Consider the following 18,161-nt stretch of genomic DNA (forward strand, 5'->3'; position numbering starts at 1 on the left):
CAATGGAGGCAGGCAGGGGTGGGAATGGCCAAGGTGCCAAACACCATGTACACTTCAAAGGTATCTTACACGCAGTGGCGATTCTACACATGGCCTAGCCAGACCCCGTGTCTCCAGGCAGGCTCCCCTTGAAGCAGGCCGCGCCCCTGCAATCCACATAAGGGTGTCCCCATTCAGCAGTATTCCGGTCCTTTCCTGCACACCTCAGGCCCCTCCATCCCCCCTCCATTATCAAAGGCAGTTGGCACCAGTGGATGTGCCCTCCCAATGGGGGCTGGCAGGGGTGGGAACAGCCAAGGTGACAAACACCATGTACACTTCAAAGGTATTTTACGCACAGGAGTCAATGTTTACATGCCCTCCTCAGACCCCCTGTGTCAAAGCAGGCTCCCCTTCAAGCAGCCGCACCCCTGCAATCCACATAAGACCACATTATATGCATGTCATTCATTCACATACACACCCACTTTTCTAATTCTTTATAAACCACTTGATATTTATCATGAGAACATCTTTGGGCACTGCAAGTCAACTCGTGAATGTGCTATCTGAGAACTTCTGTGATCACTGCGAGTCAGCTCGTCATCGTGCTATCTGTGAACATCTCCCTGTTCTCCTGTTAATAACTACCTTGCTTGCTGAATCTAACTGTTTATTTGTCAAGGTAGGGGAAGGTCACCTAACTATATCTCCTTGATCTTTAAATTTATATCTATTTAGAACTAACGTACCCAGTAGTGTAATGTTCATTCATCTCATTGCCATTGACTTGAGTTTAATTTGTTATGTTATCGATAAATAGCAATTGTCTTCAGTGTCAATTGGGATCGAATTGCATCCTTCGTGGACCGTGTCTATAAGCATGTTTCCTTTTGATGCACGAAAGTACATTCAAGGAACGAGTAACATGTTACGTTTTGCGTCAAATCAATGAATTGTTTATGAAAGTTATCCTATAATACAGCCGGCTATGCTACACAGGTTTTGCTTCGGTGACCAAATCATAGATTGCATAGAAAAATGTTTATGATATAATTCCATCTTTCTCATGCTTTTATGCAAAGTAATTTTCTAATAATGTTGACCTTTTTCTTTTACAGAATTTTCAACAATGCCTGCATGTACGGTTTCTGGTTGCCGCTCTAAGAGCCATAATAAACCTAAAGGCACTACAATGCATGCATTCCTGAAGAATATAGATCTAATAAGAGAATGAGTCAGATATTGCGGATTTGAGCCGGAAGAGGTTGAAAGTAGAGCCCATGAAGTCTTGGGGGACTCGAGGGGTGATCGATTCCGCATCTGCAGCCTGCACTTTGCCACGAATATGTACGACCAATCGCAGTACACAAAGAAGCATCAACTCAGAAAGTCTTGTAAATTACTTCCAAATGCAATTCCGACTCTATTCATACACACGCTGCCTCGGATGAGTCACGGTTCCTAATTTAGCTGTAGGCCTTGGGGTACTGAACAGGTAACTACATGGCTGGATTGGTGTTTTAGGTGTAAATGTCCCTTATAATACTTTTCATATTTACAAGATTTTATTGCTTTATAACTAAACCCCATTTTGTTAAACATCTGTCCTTGGTTTTAGGAGCATCATAGAAAACGAGTTATGGGCACAGATAACTAATGCTATATTGCCCTTGGAAATAAGCATAATCTTTTCGTAATTGGTTGCTTTACATGTCAAATTTTTTAGGTTATCATTTCTAAATCAAATTTAATTTTCCCTTTACAACTCCATGAAAATGCACTGAATATGAAGGAGCAAGATTCTGCATTCAAGTCTTTCCTGGAGTCAATAACAACTTTGAGCATGCATCAGATATTTTTATTTAGCTATTTAGTTCCGGAAATGTTTCATGCATTGAATTTGAGATAATATGATCAAATTTACGTATCCTGTTGTTTGTTTACATAATGTTTAATTTATGGGGTTTTTTTTATATGTACCATTGTCTGCATCACATTGTGTGCGTTCAATTTCACTTTCTTTCATCCATACTAAAACAAATACTGTTTTACAGGTTAATGATGGTACTTCGACTACAATTATATCATCCTTCGGAGCTGATACATAGCCAGAGGTATGCATACTGACAGTTCCCTCGAATGAAAGAAAGTTGATCCTAAATCTGATACCATTAGACATTGACATTATTATAAATGAGCATCTTTTGCAAATTGCTTCAGTGCAACATTTCAATCAGTGGGTTTTGCACAGTCATCTTTCATCGAGTAAAATAGCCATCAATCAGGTGAAATTCGAAATGTATATTTTGACTTAGTGACGTACACGGTGTACGAGGGTATCTGTGTAAGCCATGTGTGCGATGGAATAATTTGATTTCAAATTTGAATGACTTATTTTTAATGGATACTCTTTTCTAGGGATGTATACAAGATCAGGATGTAGAAGAGGAGGCACGTGGATCCGAGTTGGTGGACCAGCTTGCTGGTGCAGTCGTTACAGTAAAGAAGAAGAAGAAGAAGGTTTCACAGAAAACCAAGAAAAAAATGTAAAGTGCCATATACTGTATGTTGGATTTACATTGAACATGTTTTTCCAACCTGTCTTCTAGTTGCCCGATGGTGTACGAACTATGCAGGCACAGACAGCTACAGAAATCAGAGATGCTGCTTGCCAAACTGATTTGACCATGGAGCAACTATTATTTGAGGCGCAGCATGTTCAAATCAATAAGCAGACTCGAGATGCTTTTGCCCAATTGCCAGAAAATGAATTGAATGTGTCTGGCGAAATAAGCAGTTGGACCATTGCTAGAATGCGAGAGCTCCACCAGATGAAGATGAAACTGAATGTAATGAAGATGCTTTAGAATTAGATGCAGACCACTTGACACAATCGACAAACGCCAAAAAATGGCCACCCAAAAAACAATCGTCATTGATGTTTTCTCCGATTCGAGTTCAAGCAACAGAAGCTGAAATAGCAGAGACTGAAGCATCAACACAATTGACTGAGGAACTATACAAAGATCTCGACTACAGTTTGTCCAGTTGGGCTGACATGTCAACCACCGTTGGGTCTGAAACAACATTCATGCAGGATGATAGTCTAATAAAGGAGCCCAAATACGTTGCATTCGACAGCTGCTTGATGGAGATTATAATGATGCTGAAATGTGTGCATCCAGTGAGAGGGGAAGTATGCAGGAAGCCATTGGTGAATGCGACTTGTGTGTCACAAGGCAGTAACCTCAAAATACAAGCCACCTGTGAAATGTTCCGTGCAAAATGTTCATGGTTCGCTCAACCGATGCTGGGAAAACTGCCAGCTGGAAATCTACTGTGTGCAGCTTTTTTACTTTTCACTGGCTCTAGTTTCAGTAAGTTGTCCAGTTTCTGTCAATTTGTGGGACTCCAGTTCCTTTCTAAAACACAGTACTACAAATATCAATGTCAATATCTATTCCCTGCTATTAGTGAAGCTTGGAAAATGGAACAAATGTCTATTCAAAGTACATTCTCCGAAAACCGGTTCAGGCTAGCTGGCGATGGACAGTGTGACAGCCCCTGATTTTCAGCAAAGTACTGCACATACCATTTTCATGACATGGAAACTAAAAAAATTGTGAATTTGGTTTTATAAAATCCCTGGAGATCTCCAATCGAGGGGAATGCAAATCGACCTCATAGCCACGCACAGACTCTTTTCAATAGCCAAGACAATGAGAGAGCAGTTTCCCAATATTCGCCATCAATTTGATGCATGGCACGGTGCCAAATCAATCAATAAAAAAATCTCAGCTGCAGGAAAACAAAAAGGTTCTGAAAATATTTTACAGTGGTCCAAGTCTTTCAGCAACCATCTTTGGTGGTGCTCCAAACTTGCAATGAGTCTGTGGAAATGTTACTAGAAAAATGGTGGTCACTAATGCACCACTGTTCCAACGGCCACTCTTGGCCAGAAAACCAACATTTCAACCTTTGTCGCCGGAGCAAGAACGGAAGAAGAAGTGGTTGATTCCATCTTCACCTCCAGACAAAGCTCTTGAGAAGATTGTGTTTGATAAAACTCTATCAAGAGATCTGAAGGGACTCACAGAATTCTGTCACATGGGAGATTTGGAGGTGTTCCACAATATGTGCCTAAAGTACAGGCCCAAGAGATTGAATTTCGGCATAGACGGGCTGCAATATAGGACATTACTAGCGGTATTAGCGCATACCGAGAATGTAGGACGTGAACAATCGAGGACTGTGGGAAACTTTGGGATACTTCGCTAAACAATGGCCTTTACGAAAAGAAGCAAAAAAATGCGTGGTCAAGCCATTATACGAGGAAATGGAATTCGATTTTGTGAAAGATCTTATTATGACTGTCTAGGACATACATATTCACGGAATCGCGTGCGATTTTGTTCCGAGGACACATACATTGCCAAAAAACATTGCAAACCTGCCCTGTCCACCTAAAGCAGAGCTCGTGCAACAGTTCACTTCCAGGTTCAAATGATTACCATCTGTTTTTTTGATCAACAATGTTTATAAAAAAATGTCCAAATAAAGCATCCAATTTGTCTTTTGAAATCTATCCTTTTTGTCAATTTTTTTTACAACAAGTACCATTTTTACTAATGCCATACAATGTAAAGCTGTGCTTTCACAGTTCCCAGTTTCGTCAAGCTACTGTGGTACCTTCACTGATTGTGGGAGGGCCAGATGGATAACAGAATGAAAGCAACTTTGGGGTTCTGCAGTTGCCTTATCAAACAGTTGCCCAAATAGCTGAATACCTACTTGTCCCACAAAAGGGATGCAACCTAGGCTCGATAAGATACTCGGCACGCAAGAACTACTGACTGTGAGCAGAACAATGCATGAAAGTGGGTTGTTGGTGAGAAATAGCTGCACTCTGACCAATATATTCATGGGGGCATGTGTTGGGGTTGTTGCTAATGTAAGGAAGGAGTGGGTCGGTTGAACCTCCAGCCCCCATACATTATACGTGAAAGTGACATCCCTGCTCTTGCACTCATGGGGGACGCCTCCTTTGCCCTTCTGTAGCCATGGGGAAGAAGGCCCTGACATAAGCAGAGGTGGGGCTATTGCTAGATACACTTTCCCTCCATTTTGTGTACCCTCGACTCCAACTTTGGACTAGGCCGCATTCTGGCATTGCAAAGTTTCCCCTCCCCCTCAGCAGCGCCACGGACAGCGAGCAATGACAGCACCCTCCTTTTTCCTCCTGCTCCTGTGCCTCCCAAGTCCCTTTCTCATGGATGCACCGAGACAAGATGTTGCGAACAAATAATGTATTAATTTAATTCTTCCTCTGAGATCACTGTCCTGTGTGTTTCAGGGCCAAACCATGACTTGTAGTTGTTCATCCATCTCAACAAATGGTTTCCTGCACCTCTCACTCCCGCTGCTGGGAAATTACTGCTTGTTCAACCTTGTGCCCCTCCAAAGATATTCTTTTCATGTACCAGAAGTGTGACCCTTTCTTGCTGACCACCACAGAGTGCCTCCCAATAAAACAAGACCCCAGTCATAGTATAGTCTGTCCTAAACTAACATGTGTCACTCCACCCCCTTTCTAGCTCTGATGTGCCAGACCTGTCAGCTATCAATCCCTACCACCACTGGTTGCCTCAGGGGCAAGACCTCCACACCCTTCACCTCGCTAGTGACCCAAAGTGGGATAGTACAAACACACATGTGCAATTTATAGGCCTCTAATATATAACTGTGGTCATGGGTTCAGAGGACCGTGCCTGGCAGGAGGGGGCTGCAGCAGGGCTTGCTCAGACATTCTAGTACAAGCGCATTTTGTCAGGGCTCGAGACTTGCTCCTTGCAAAAAATGTTTACGTGATTTGCCGTGTGAACAGGAGACGGGTTGAGCTGACAGGTGGTGTGGGCTGGCTGGGGAAGTCACTGGGAAAGTGTGAAGTTCTCCAGAGGAAACAATTAAAACACTAGAAATTCATATGTTTTTCAAAAATATTTCCAATGCCACTTTGGTCTGAAGGGCTATTGGCTCACATTCTGAGTGAAGGTCAGCGGCTTTGAATTTCTGGTTGCGAGCTGAGTAAGCCCACGCATCCCACACAGTATAATGTTCAATTGTTTTTCGACCTTGAGAGAAAGGGATGATTCCGAAAGGAATGAATGAAGGGAGGGGTGTAATACTGTCAAATATGTTAAGGTTCACCATTCCAAAACTGGACAAAGCAACATCTAATTTCATTTTATGAAAAATCGTTGATGTGAATGGAGTCTCTGCGTTACGCCGAGAGAATGAAAATGCCAAATATTATGTAAGTTTTACTTTCGACGATTTTATAGACCGAGTCAATTTATCCTTAGCCTACCGTTATTGCTGGCTTACATTGTTCTGGGTTGTTCTTTGTGGCATGTTGCAATGAAACGCAAATACAACCTGTGTGTGTACTTTTCTTTGTCCCGTGCACAAGGGCAGTCCAGCATCGAGATGCATGTAGTCCCCACTGGCTTCCCCCAGGTTCAACGCTAATATTTAATTAAAATGCTGCACATGTGTTCTTCGAATTGTAGCGTCAGCTTCTGCATCCCATTTCGAGCTGAACATACTCCATAGCACTAACCTCTGAAGCAAATTGTAGACTGCTTTCCACGTTGTTTTCTCTATGTTCCCATTGTTTCACGTCTGTGTTCATCATTAGTTTTAACACGGGGCCAAATTAATGGGTAAAATGATAAATTGTAATAAAGATCGGCTACTGAGACACATTTCTGTTATGTTTTTCAAACAGCTACGTCCTGCCTTTCTGCGATTGTCATTGATTCCAGATACCAACTGACAGGTTTTTTTAACCGGCAGCTTCAAATACACTTGAATGGCTGGATCACAATGGTGCTTTTTTGGGACGATATGCCCTTACGCGGTACCAGTGATGAGGAGCAACCTGACATTGTTTACGGTGGCCTAGCGCCAAGCTGATGCCCAAGCCTTGCGATTCACGGTGCATCCAATGCACTTCTTATGCCCAAAAGGAACACTGTGCGACTCACGATAAACATTTGTTGATCGAGAACAAAGAAAAAAATTACCCATTTGCTTGATTATGGCAATCGCCGGATGTTCTCGGAGTGCATATTGTGAAATAAAAGTACTTTACAAATTGTACAGTTTTGCTATTTCCTTTTAAAGTATAGTTTTATACTCAAAATTGGGACACGCTGTGTTGTGAGATGATGTGTGTTGATATTCCGGGTATTACGTCAAGCTACGTTAGCATGTAGGTGATGACTGGGCGTGTTTGGCTACGCTGCCCAGTAACTTCATGGAGATAGGCAGAGACTATCACTAGGTTTGGTGATGTCAGCCTCAGGGGCGGGGGATATGATTTAGTGCCGCCAGGACAGTCCATCTTGGGCGATGAGGCAACGGATACGATTATCACAAGATGGCCGTTCCCTGCTGCCTGTTTTCGCATGTGTAAGAAAGAGGAAAACCACGGTAAGGTGCATAGGAAATGTTTGTATGATCGATTAACGTATGCTTAAAAACACACGCCCGAACCCTCGGAACAATAATATTTATGAGGGCGCTATTCCTTTAAAGGCCCGAACGAAGATAAGGCATTTCACGAAGGCCTTAGGACGTTAAAACCCATTCCAGCCATTGGAACAGGTGATTAATGCTATTAGCACCTGTTCCATGGGCTGGAACAGGACTAATTTTAAGTATTTTCTTTTCGTGAATGGGTTGCCTCGCGGCCTCCCGTACATGGAAAGAAAATACTGTAACAAGATGGCCACCATGGATTGGAAAGGTGAAGCTCCATACAGAGCCTCTCTTCTGTTTCCATGCTGGCCTCGTGGAGCAGAGCGGAAGAAGCAGCTGTGGTGGCGGATCTCGCTGCCGCCACAATGCGGTTAGTGGGGACAGAGGGTTGAAAAAATGGGTATCGACAGTGGGGGCAAAGATGGCGGGCAGGGGAACCGGCCATCAGGTGGCTTGGAACATGGGCTTGATTGGCAGTTTTGGCCCATGTTTCTAGCCTCCTGATTGGCTGCCTACCCCCAACACGGTGCTAATTGAACTAAAGGTATTTTGCAATTCTGGACCAGTTCTCCATACTTGGGATGGGTTTGTAAATATTAAGATAATGTTAAAGGTGCTGTTGAAAAGACCTGCTAAGAACATCTCAAGTATCTCTCCCTCTAGGAATTTCTGATAAAATATGTAACAAGCCGGATGGACTCATTTACCCAAATGTGTTTCATTCCACTCTTGCTGCATACGTAAGAAAAGATTGAGAATAGTGGGTTGTCTGAAAGAGTAGATTGTCAGGATTTTTCAGAGCCTTCACTCAGCTTCGTCCCTTCCACCTAAAGTCACATGCCTGATGAAACGAAGGGCCAAGGTGAAAATAAAAGCCCTGCACTAGATGGTTGTGGTGGAAGATATATGATATGATATTTTATTTACATCACGCCCATACACAAGTGTTTCAAGGCACGACGAGGCAAAAGACGGTTACAAGGGAGGAACAAGCCAATGATTTTAATAGGCCCAGTGAGAACGAGTAAGTGCAGGGGAGAGGGAGGGAGGAAACTGCAAGGGGTAGGGGAGGAGTGGAAAGTGCTGAACATGTGATCAACAACAACAGGTAGTGCGGCCAGCAGGTGGCAAGTGCAAGAATAAGGTGCAGACAATGGATGTCTGATAAGTGTAGGAAAGGGGCTGTAGGGTTGCAGATACAGATCCCAGTGCAAGGGTTGCCAGGAGGCAGTGTGGGAATGCGACTCGGTGCACAGGGATGTGGGCCCGAAATCAGAGGTTAGCCAGGTGCCCCATGCTGAACCAGACAGAGATCAGCAGGGGAGAGGAAGAGAGAAGGCAGAAGCAAAGAGGAAGATCTTGAGGTGCTTCTGGAACTGAAGATGGTTCTCCTCAAGTTTCCGAGAGGCAGAGAGGCTGTTCCATAGGGGGGCCCCAGCCGAAGAAAGAGAGCTACCCCAACCCGTTGGTTGGAGAAGCGACTGAACGTGCGGGAGTTGGAGCTGAAGGAGTGAAGAGCTAGAGTAGGAAGGTATTTCCGAAGGGAGAGTTGAAAGTATTGCGGACCCAGGTTCCAGAAGACTTTGTGGACAATGCAAAGAGTCTTAAACATACTTCTTGCAGCCACTGGGAGCCAGTTAAGAGATTTCAGGGCTGGAGAGATCTGGTTCCTGGGTTTGGGGCCAAGGAAAGGTCTTGCAGTCCTGTTCTGGATGAGTTGCAGAGGGCAGAGAGTAGTAGCAGGCAGATTTATGAAGAGGCTGTTGCAGTAGTCCAGACTAGAGAGAACCAGAGCTCTGAAAACAGTGAGCTTCTGTGAGAAGGAAAGGAAAGGAAGAATACCTCTGAGGAGGTGCAGTTGGTAGTTTGACTTCTTAGAGACATCAGAGATGTGTGGAGAAAATGAAAGCGTGGAGTCGAAGATGTCCCCGAGGTTCTTAGCCTCAAAGGTGGGTGCAGGGAGAGGGCAAAGGGAAGCTGGGCAGAGAGTGACAGGAAAAGGGTGCTGGAGTGCCGATGAGGAGGATCTCTGTCTTAATGACATTCAGGCAGAGGTCGTTGGCGGTACACATCAGATACAGGAAGGTACATCAGATGCCACTTTTCCACATACGTTGTGGTATACGTTGTGATTCTTTTGTTGAAAAAATGGTTACTCAGCCCTGGACACAGTGATCACAGATCTTGATTGGTGTCATGAGTGGCATAACGAGCAGTGCATGGTGGGAGGAAAGCTGGGGTGGAATTGGTAAGCATAACGAGTGAATTTGAGTTCTTTCGTTTATGCTGACTTGATTTAGCACCATATGTATTTCGTAAATGTAATGGTATGCAATAGTGTACAATAGGGTGGCAGTCTCTGGTTGCATCTGAGGATGGAAGCAGATCATGGTTTATACTATTAACTTCCTCACTTGACATGTTAAATTGATTTGTTGTAATTGCTTGCTTCTAAGCATTTCCTACTATCTCCATCAGTTGTCACATTACTTTGGTATATTAGCTGGCTATGGTGTCATTCTCTTTGTAAGCAGTGGTGGATGTTTTCTTTTGGTTTATATTTGTTTTCATTGGCCAAACACAAGCCCTGTTAGGTGAGATTTATTTAGTCTTTTGTGTAGGTCAGAGGAGTATTGTGATTAAAGGAATGGAAACATGTACATGGCTGCCATGTGCTGCCTTTCTTTGTTTATTTAGTAATTAGCTACTTTTTTGGGAATCATATGTTTAGTTTTCATGATCTTTTATTGTGGTTGGTTGAAATAGAAATCTGTTCATTTGGTGAGAGTGAATACACACAAAAAGGATGTGCTCTTTTAGTCATACGCCTACCTAAGTGCAGCCTACTGACCGGTGAGGCACCACACTGTCTAAGCACAAAGTAAAATAGAGTCTAGCATGATATGACACAGAAAACACTCAAGGTGTCAGGCGTTTGCAATTGTGCTGTATTACTTTGACCACTCCATTCCCTTACCTTCTGTTAATGCCAACATTCACCTGTGTGCACAGTCTCTTCTTGACTATGCCACTTTTGGTTCAGACTTGCCATTCCCACAATGAACTTTGTAGAGTCTGACCTCGGGTAGAACATCATGAGCTGACCAAGTAAATAAGCCACCAAACTTCCCTACTCTTAAGACCCTTGTGCATCCAACACTATATTGTGAACTCAAATTCTCTAAATCTGCCTGCTCCCTTTTGAAAAACTATGGTCCACCTAAGAGGAGTAACATCTACACCCATGCTGTCAGAAAGCATCCTTCCCCGCTCGCATCCCTCTCTTGCTGTGTTTGTAGCATCTATTTCCTGCTTTCCCAGTCTCTTCTTTCCCCATGGTCATTGTCTTTCCTCCAGCATACAAAGGCCTGGTTACCCCTGATGCAGGTACATTACACCACTCCACAAACAAGCCTAAGTCCCCTGAAACTACTATGATAGTCATTCGGCACACTATACAAATGATAAAATAACAACATAATTTAAAACTGTAGCCTAACCAGTCTGTCCTGTTTCCTTGCACTTTAGATACTGCATAGCAATGCTTGACCTTTCGTTTACTGTGCTCTATGACTACTGAATACGCATACTTAGAGTAAGAATTAAAATTGATTACTGTATAAAAGAAACTGCATAGGTGCAAATTACCTAGTTGTGGCCTTATTTACAGTCCACATGTGTGAGTACTGTGTGGATCGCTTGACCTTTGTTAGGGTCACACTTATATTGTCTACTGGAGGCAGTGCACATTCATGGACAGTACGCACCATCCAGTAGGCGAAGGAGGTAGTGTGAATCACAGCCCGAAATCATAAGGGTGAAACTACACAAAAGAACATAGAGGTTTCCGAAATGTATGATGTTTGTGTCATCATTAAAGCAAGGTGGGTGCTCTGCTCCGCTGAGACTTTGATCAGGTAGTTCTAATCCAGGCCCTGCTTGGATTTCCAAGAGTCTTACCCTTCCTAGCAGCTTTAATATTCATACATAGCAGTAATATCTGCAACAATCCATTTACTTAAGGCGTCCCGCATAATAACCCTTGAGATGTATGTAATTGGCTTCTTATATCCAGTCCAGCTTCCAATGCACGGGACTGGGTTTCGAACCTGTGCTGCTCAGCGTTGTCTTGCCCCTGAGCTATCCTCCCCGGCCTGAATCATAAACTATGAATCCACAGCCAAAGTGCTTGGAGCAGTCATTTACAATGTAGTGACATTCCATGACAAGTACTGGTGAACTCTGTGCTCAGAGGCCCATGGGCTTAACCCGCCCACTTGTCTCGATAGTTGACAAAGATGGAACCTTGGGTCTCATTACTGAATGCCCCTCCCCCCCACAAAGCCCCATTGTTCTGTTTTCCCAGCGGGGGCGGGGGAGGGATGTGATGAGGCAGCCCTTCCAAGGGCAGATGCCCGTCCCATTCGGGCCTCAGTGAGCCCTTCGGAGGAAACCCAAAGCCTCTTCTGCCATGCAACACGAGAAGCAAGCGGCTCATTGGGTTATAGAGAGCTGGAGGCTTCCCCTACCAAGACCCCATTTCCAGCCAGTGAACATGTTTGTTAGGCTAAAAAAGAAGAGACGCTGTAACAACCCAAACAATGAGTTCTTACTGTGTTTCCTCCCGCAAAGCTGACAAGGGAAATGAATACAAACCTTTGAGCAGTGGACGGAAATACTATGTAGTGTCGCCATTGTCAGCAAAATCCTCATGCCAGAGCAACATTTATTATGGTAGTTCACATTGTGTGGATGACTCGTAACAAAAACATCCCACAACAAATAAAGTTATGTTTTATGTTTTCCATTCCGCAATTTACCAGAAGGTTTCTGTAGGAGTAAACCACCTGTTGGGCTCTTAGAGTCACACAGGAAAAAGCAGATATTTTCTTGGGGTCAAGATGTATATGATGGCATTGGATGGGGAGAGTAAAGACAATGGGCCTCATTACACGGAAGGCGGTAATCCAGGGTGCTATTAGCACCCTGGACCATGCCGGTAAATTACCGGCACCGCCTTGGCGGAAAGGGGATTTACCGCCCCATTCCAAGGTTGGTGGGGCGGTAAATCCCCCTTCCGCCATTGCCCTTCCCCATTCCCATTTCTGCCCCATAGGGCTCTATGGGAATGGGGAAGGCGCTAATTGCGGCACCGCAATTTTGCGGTGCCGTAATTAGCTCCGAGGTCCCTTAGCGGGTTGGTTTTTAACGCCTGCAAAAAGCAGGCGTTAAAGCACCAACCCGCTAAGGGACCTCGTAGTAAGGCGGTAATGGTTAAAGGTCACCGTTACCATTAACGGTGGCCGTTAACCATTACCGCCTTCCGTGTAATGAGGCCCAATAAGTGGGTAATGTCCCGATGTGATGTCATGTCCTGTGATGTCATGGGACGGGGAGAGGAAAGTCAATGGGTGCTTATTGTCCGTATGTGATGTCATGTGACGGGGAGAGGGAAGTCAATGGGTGCTTAATGTCCCTATCTGATGTCATGTCCTGTGACCTCATCGGATGGGGCCATGAAAGCCAGTGTGTGTTCCTTGGCTGCTCCCATACTTTTAACCAACTGTTCTCAGTTGTTGTACCTTCATTTGTCGCGACTTATTTTTCCTTTCACTGTGCTCTTTTCTGTTGGCTGTTATTCTTGCCACTGTACGATTGGTTCAGCAATGGCAATGTTCAGCGTCATCCACATACAGCATGCGTGTGCCAGGCAGCTTTGTTTGCTTTGCTTTTCAGAGGCAGTTTCATGACTTGTAAACACATCATGACCCAAGAGGCTAGTCCATTGGTGCACAGCCCATTTGATAGTTCCACTAACACAATGACAACACCCAACTGAAATAATAGACGGGGATTATGTGGTTTCATTTTCGACTCGGTAATGACACGGGGGGGGTGGGGGGGGCGATAAACTCTCAGTGTCGAGGTGGCCTATGTACTATACAAATAGCTAATAGCATGGTCTCCCTTTTAGGGGACGTTCATATTTCTTCCTATATCCTTTGTGAAATTTCGTATTGTTTCTTTGATTTTTGGGGTAAGGGAAATGAATGAGTTAACCCTTTTCCTGAGCACAGTTTTTATGCTAAGCGCTGTTGATTGCTGCCACATTACTCTTTGCTTTTTCACATGCAGGCTGACTCAACCTGTTAGGTCATGTATGTATGCACGTTTTTTGTATTGCACTTTTAACCTTGGCAAATGTGTAGGATGCCAACTAGAAGGAGTTTCAATGGAGTAATCATGATGGTTTGTTTTTAGACTATGTCTGAAAGGGGTGGCAGGGCACACACTTTAATTTAGCCTAAAGTGGTATAATCCTTCAGCCTTCGTGGGCCGGGAGGCATTACCAGCTAAACCATTATGTATAAAAATGTACGTTATATGCCCTATTGTTTGTCAAATAGAGTCCCTTTGCAAGCCACAGACGAGGGCAACATAACTAAGGGGGGGGGGCAAAGGACAGTTAGACGACAGCATAAGTCATTCAATGCCTTGTCACATGACCTGCCCTGAGGTGATCCCTGTGTAAGACTCAGGAGTTAGCAGCACTGCATATTAAGTGACAGTGTCTCATTCACATTTTCAGGGAGTCAGAAGCTTTTCGCAATATCGAATGGGTATTTTTCTTGCACTAAAACTATATTATTATTTCCTTTCATGTGTATTATTTCTTATTGGAATTCTTACTGTCTTTGTAGATGAACATAATACAAAGATTAACAAATATCAGTGGAATACCTCCTGCCTGCTGCACAGATCACCTGGTTCCATTGGTCTAGCTATATCAATGAAAACGTTCAAGGGTGGAAGTTATGGACAAACTCCTGCTCCTCTTTTTTCCGTTTTTTGTTGAGAGTATCATTACTTCCTATTTTTGTAGGAACTATGGGCCCAATTTTAGGGCGATACTAATGCTATCTGGAGACCAGAATGCAGGGTGTATGGTCTTTGACCTTGTTTCCTGGGCCACCTCTAAAAGAGACCATCCAGGAATTGCCACCGGAGAAGACTATTACATGCCAGGAGGACGGACAGGAGGGATGAAGTGTCACTCACCACGTCTGGATCAATGAAGTCGGTGGAGCAGGTAAGGGGTTTTTCATATACAGTATTACCCAAATTGTTCGTTTACAATTGTTCGAATGAACAATTGACCGAATTTAAAGGGTCACAATTGACCTTTTCACAATTGACCGAATATATATATATATATATCGGTTTGGTAATATATATATATATATATATATAGGTGTTGGGGGGTTTGGCGTTGGGTGGGGGGTTGTGGGGGGTTTCCCCCCACATATATGGTACAATTGACCTTCACAATTCGGTCAATTGTGAAAAGGTCAATTGTCATTCGAACAGTTGTAAAACGAACAATTCGTATACAACCTCATATACTGGTGGCTGGGGCCTAAAGATGATTAGGGAAGGAGGTTTGGCCTGCGGTAGAGAGGGGGGAGGAGTTTACAAGGGTTTAGGGGTAGGGCAGGCCATTTAGAGATGCAAGCAAGGACAGGGGGGATGGAAGCGGGGTGGGCCATGGGGTTGGATGGAGCCAGGGGGCACAAGGGCTTGGGGGGTGCAAGGCAGGATTTGTTCACCCTGATGGTGAACAAATCCTGCCTGGTAGAGGCTGCTTCAAGGTGGTCTAAATAAGTTTGCCTTTTTTGGCGTAGCCTCCAGTGAGTAGCCAAAAGACATAGAACTGAAATCAGTGGTGGCTGCCTAATTTGGTTATGGAAGGGGTGCAAGTATTTCCCACTGAGTGTGAGCAACCAAGAGTGGTTAGGATTGACAACCAAGTGGAGTTTGCGGGGATTCTCCCTTTGAGAGTATACGCTGCTGTCAAACACTCCTCTGACATCTGCCACCTCCTTGAACTGTTGGATCTTGATGTTCGCGCCCTTACCGAGACATGGTTTAAGACCAGCTCTGTCATGAGTTTTGACACACTTCTCTCTGAGGGCTACAAGATCCTCTCAGAGCACAGGCCCAACAGGCCTGAAGGCAGAGTGGCCCTGATCTTTCCTGTCTCCATCATTCCCACTCAAACCTACTCCTCCTTTGAATGCCTGGTCTGCAGGCTCTTTGTATCTCATGGCTCCTCTCTGAACCTGGTCACCTTCTACCGGCCACCTGGCCAGGCCACATTCTTCCTTTATAAATGGGCGGACCTCACTTCTTCTCTACTCTCCTCTACCTCCCAGCTTCTCCACCTTGGGGATCTCAAACTCCACCTGGACTCTCCTGACTCCTCAGGGCTTTTCCACAACCTCTGAAACTCTCTCTCTCTTTCTATTCTACCTTCCGGCCCGACCCACTCTGCCTGGACACTTCTTGGATGCTCTCATCACCTCTGTCATCCCTCTCACTAACCCTCTCACTACTCCTCTCTCCTGGACCGATCACCTTCTTCTCTCTTCTCACTTGAAGCTTCCTGTTCCCCTAGCAATGGCCCATCCAGCACTGCCACCCTCATTCCCGGTCATCCTAACCATGAAGAGATGTCAGTTGCAGCCTTTGCCTCCACCTACTCTCCTCCACCTACTCGTACGGCTGATTCCCATCCTGACACATCCCTTTCCAACTTTCACCTTTCCATCTCTATCACTCTTGACTTCCTTGCCCCTGTCATGAGGATCCGCCTGAAGCCTGCCAAAAAGTGCAATTCTTGGTATGACTCTGACATGGCCGCCCTGAAACGCAAGTGCAGAGCAACTGAATGGAAATGGGGAGCTTCAGGTGCATCCTGTGACAAACTGGCCTGCTACTTACTTCAAAGGCAATATAGACTAATCTTCTCTAAAAGAAGAGTCTACATTCAAGCCTGCATCTCCGCGGCATCTAGCAACACCGCCAAACTCTTTAAAATCTGCAAAGAGCTGGGCAAACCTACTGAAGTATCTTCCTCTACCACACCCACCCAGGCCCTCTGTTTGGCCCTGGCCTCTCATTTCACCACTAAAACTCAGGGCATCCTGTCCTCACTCTCATCTGCTCCCCTCCCTCTCTCAGGCCCTCCTCAGTCAACCCTGCTCCCCTTCTCCTCTCCTCCCCCTCTCTAGTCACATCTGATGAGGTATCCAGACAAATCTGGTCTATGAAAGTCTCATCCAAACAGGTGTCTCCCTGCCCCTCCAGAAACATTAGGGACAACATTGACTCTCTCGCTCCAGCCCTGGCTGATCTCTGTAACCACTCCTTCACCACTGGAGTTTTCCTCTCTCCTCTCAAGCACTCTCTTGTGCACCCCTGCTCAAAAGCCTTCTGCCAACCCCTCCATCCCGGAAAACTATCACACTATTTCTATTACTCCTTTCCTGGGCAAACTCCTGGAGAAATTGGCTCCCAACTAGCCCTACACACTGAATCTGTTGGTTGGCTACATGACCATCAGTCTGGCTTCAGAGTAGCTAGAGGCATGGAAACTGCTCCCCTGAACACTGTGAAGACCTGCTCTCTAACATTGACTCTAACTCTCCCTCTGTCCTCATCCTCCTTGACCTTTCTTCTGCCTTTGACACAGTGAACCACAACAACCTGATCACCCGTCTCTGAGCTACCCTGGGCATCGTGGATCAGGCTCTAGTGTGGCTATCCTCTTTCCTCTTGGGCCAACCTGCCCAGGCTGAACTTGGGCACTTCCTCTCCTCCATCACACTCTCTACATGCGGTGTTCCTAAGGGTTCCAGCCTCTCGCCCTGGTTCTTCATTGTCTATCTGACTCCCTTGACCTAACTTATCTCTACCTTTTCCTCAACACTTGTGTATAGGCGCATTATAAATAACCTACCAATCAACCAATGTATGCCTGTACTGCCGCTGTAAGAGCACACTAATGTTGGTTGCACCTAATAATTTCAGTTTTTCCATTGCAAGAACACATCCATATTGGCTGTGCCCACTCATGCCAGTATTACAACTGTGAGAAGACATTGTCATGCTGGCTGTGCCAACATCGGATAGTATTGCCACTTTTATAAGTCATTTTGACTTTGCCAATAATGCCATTATTGCACCTGTAAGAACACACTTTTGTTGGCTGTGCATAATGCCAATATGCCACGAATATATTTTCATGCTGGCTGTACCAACATATGCCAGTGTTGCCCTGTAACACTGTCTTGCAGCCAGAGTTGCCATCAAAATGCTTACTGCTGGCTCTTCCAGACCCCCCTATCTGCAGTCCTTCTATTGCTCCACACTACCCTTCACCTCTCACCTCTGCACAATATGCTCCCACTCTCCTCTTGCCTCTGATCCACCTTATACTTGCACACACAAATTACACCATTCACACACACATACATTCACATGCTCACTCATACATGTGCATATACACACACACACAACCGCTTAGATGAATGCATACACACGCACACACATTGTTTTGAACTTACCTAATCCATCAGCCTGCCTCAGGAGAACTCCATGCCACTGCTTTAAAGAGCCCGGGATGTGCTACTGCTGGAAGCAGGAAGATGTGTCAATCGTCACCTCTCAACGAATCCTGTTCCCTGTGGACGCTCCCAATGAAACGGGTCATGCAAGGATGGAGAAGCAAAATGGAAACCCAACACTTGCAGACCCAGGAGTGCTCGCTCGCTCAGGTGCTTGTTGCAGCTGAGGGA

The 18,161-nt window shown here is 45.0% G+C and overlaps 1 protein-coding gene across 4 annotated transcripts in view; it reads right to left on the reverse strand.

Moving 5' to 3' along the window:
* Positions 1 to 18,161, reverse strand: part of ARHGEF28 (Rho guanine nucleotide exchange factor 28) — a 1,591,074-nt gene that overhangs the window by 982,085 nt on the left and 590,828 nt on the right. The gene's annotated exons all lie outside the window — the stretch shown is intronic.

The sequence above is a fragment of the Ambystoma mexicanum genome, chromosome 6p, assembly GCF_040938575.1.
Source record: "Ambystoma mexicanum isolate Mex_15411 chromosome 6p, UKY_AmexF1_1, whole genome shotgun sequence".
NCBI lineage: Eukaryota > Metazoa > Chordata > Amphibia > Caudata > Ambystomatidae > Ambystoma > Ambystoma mexicanum.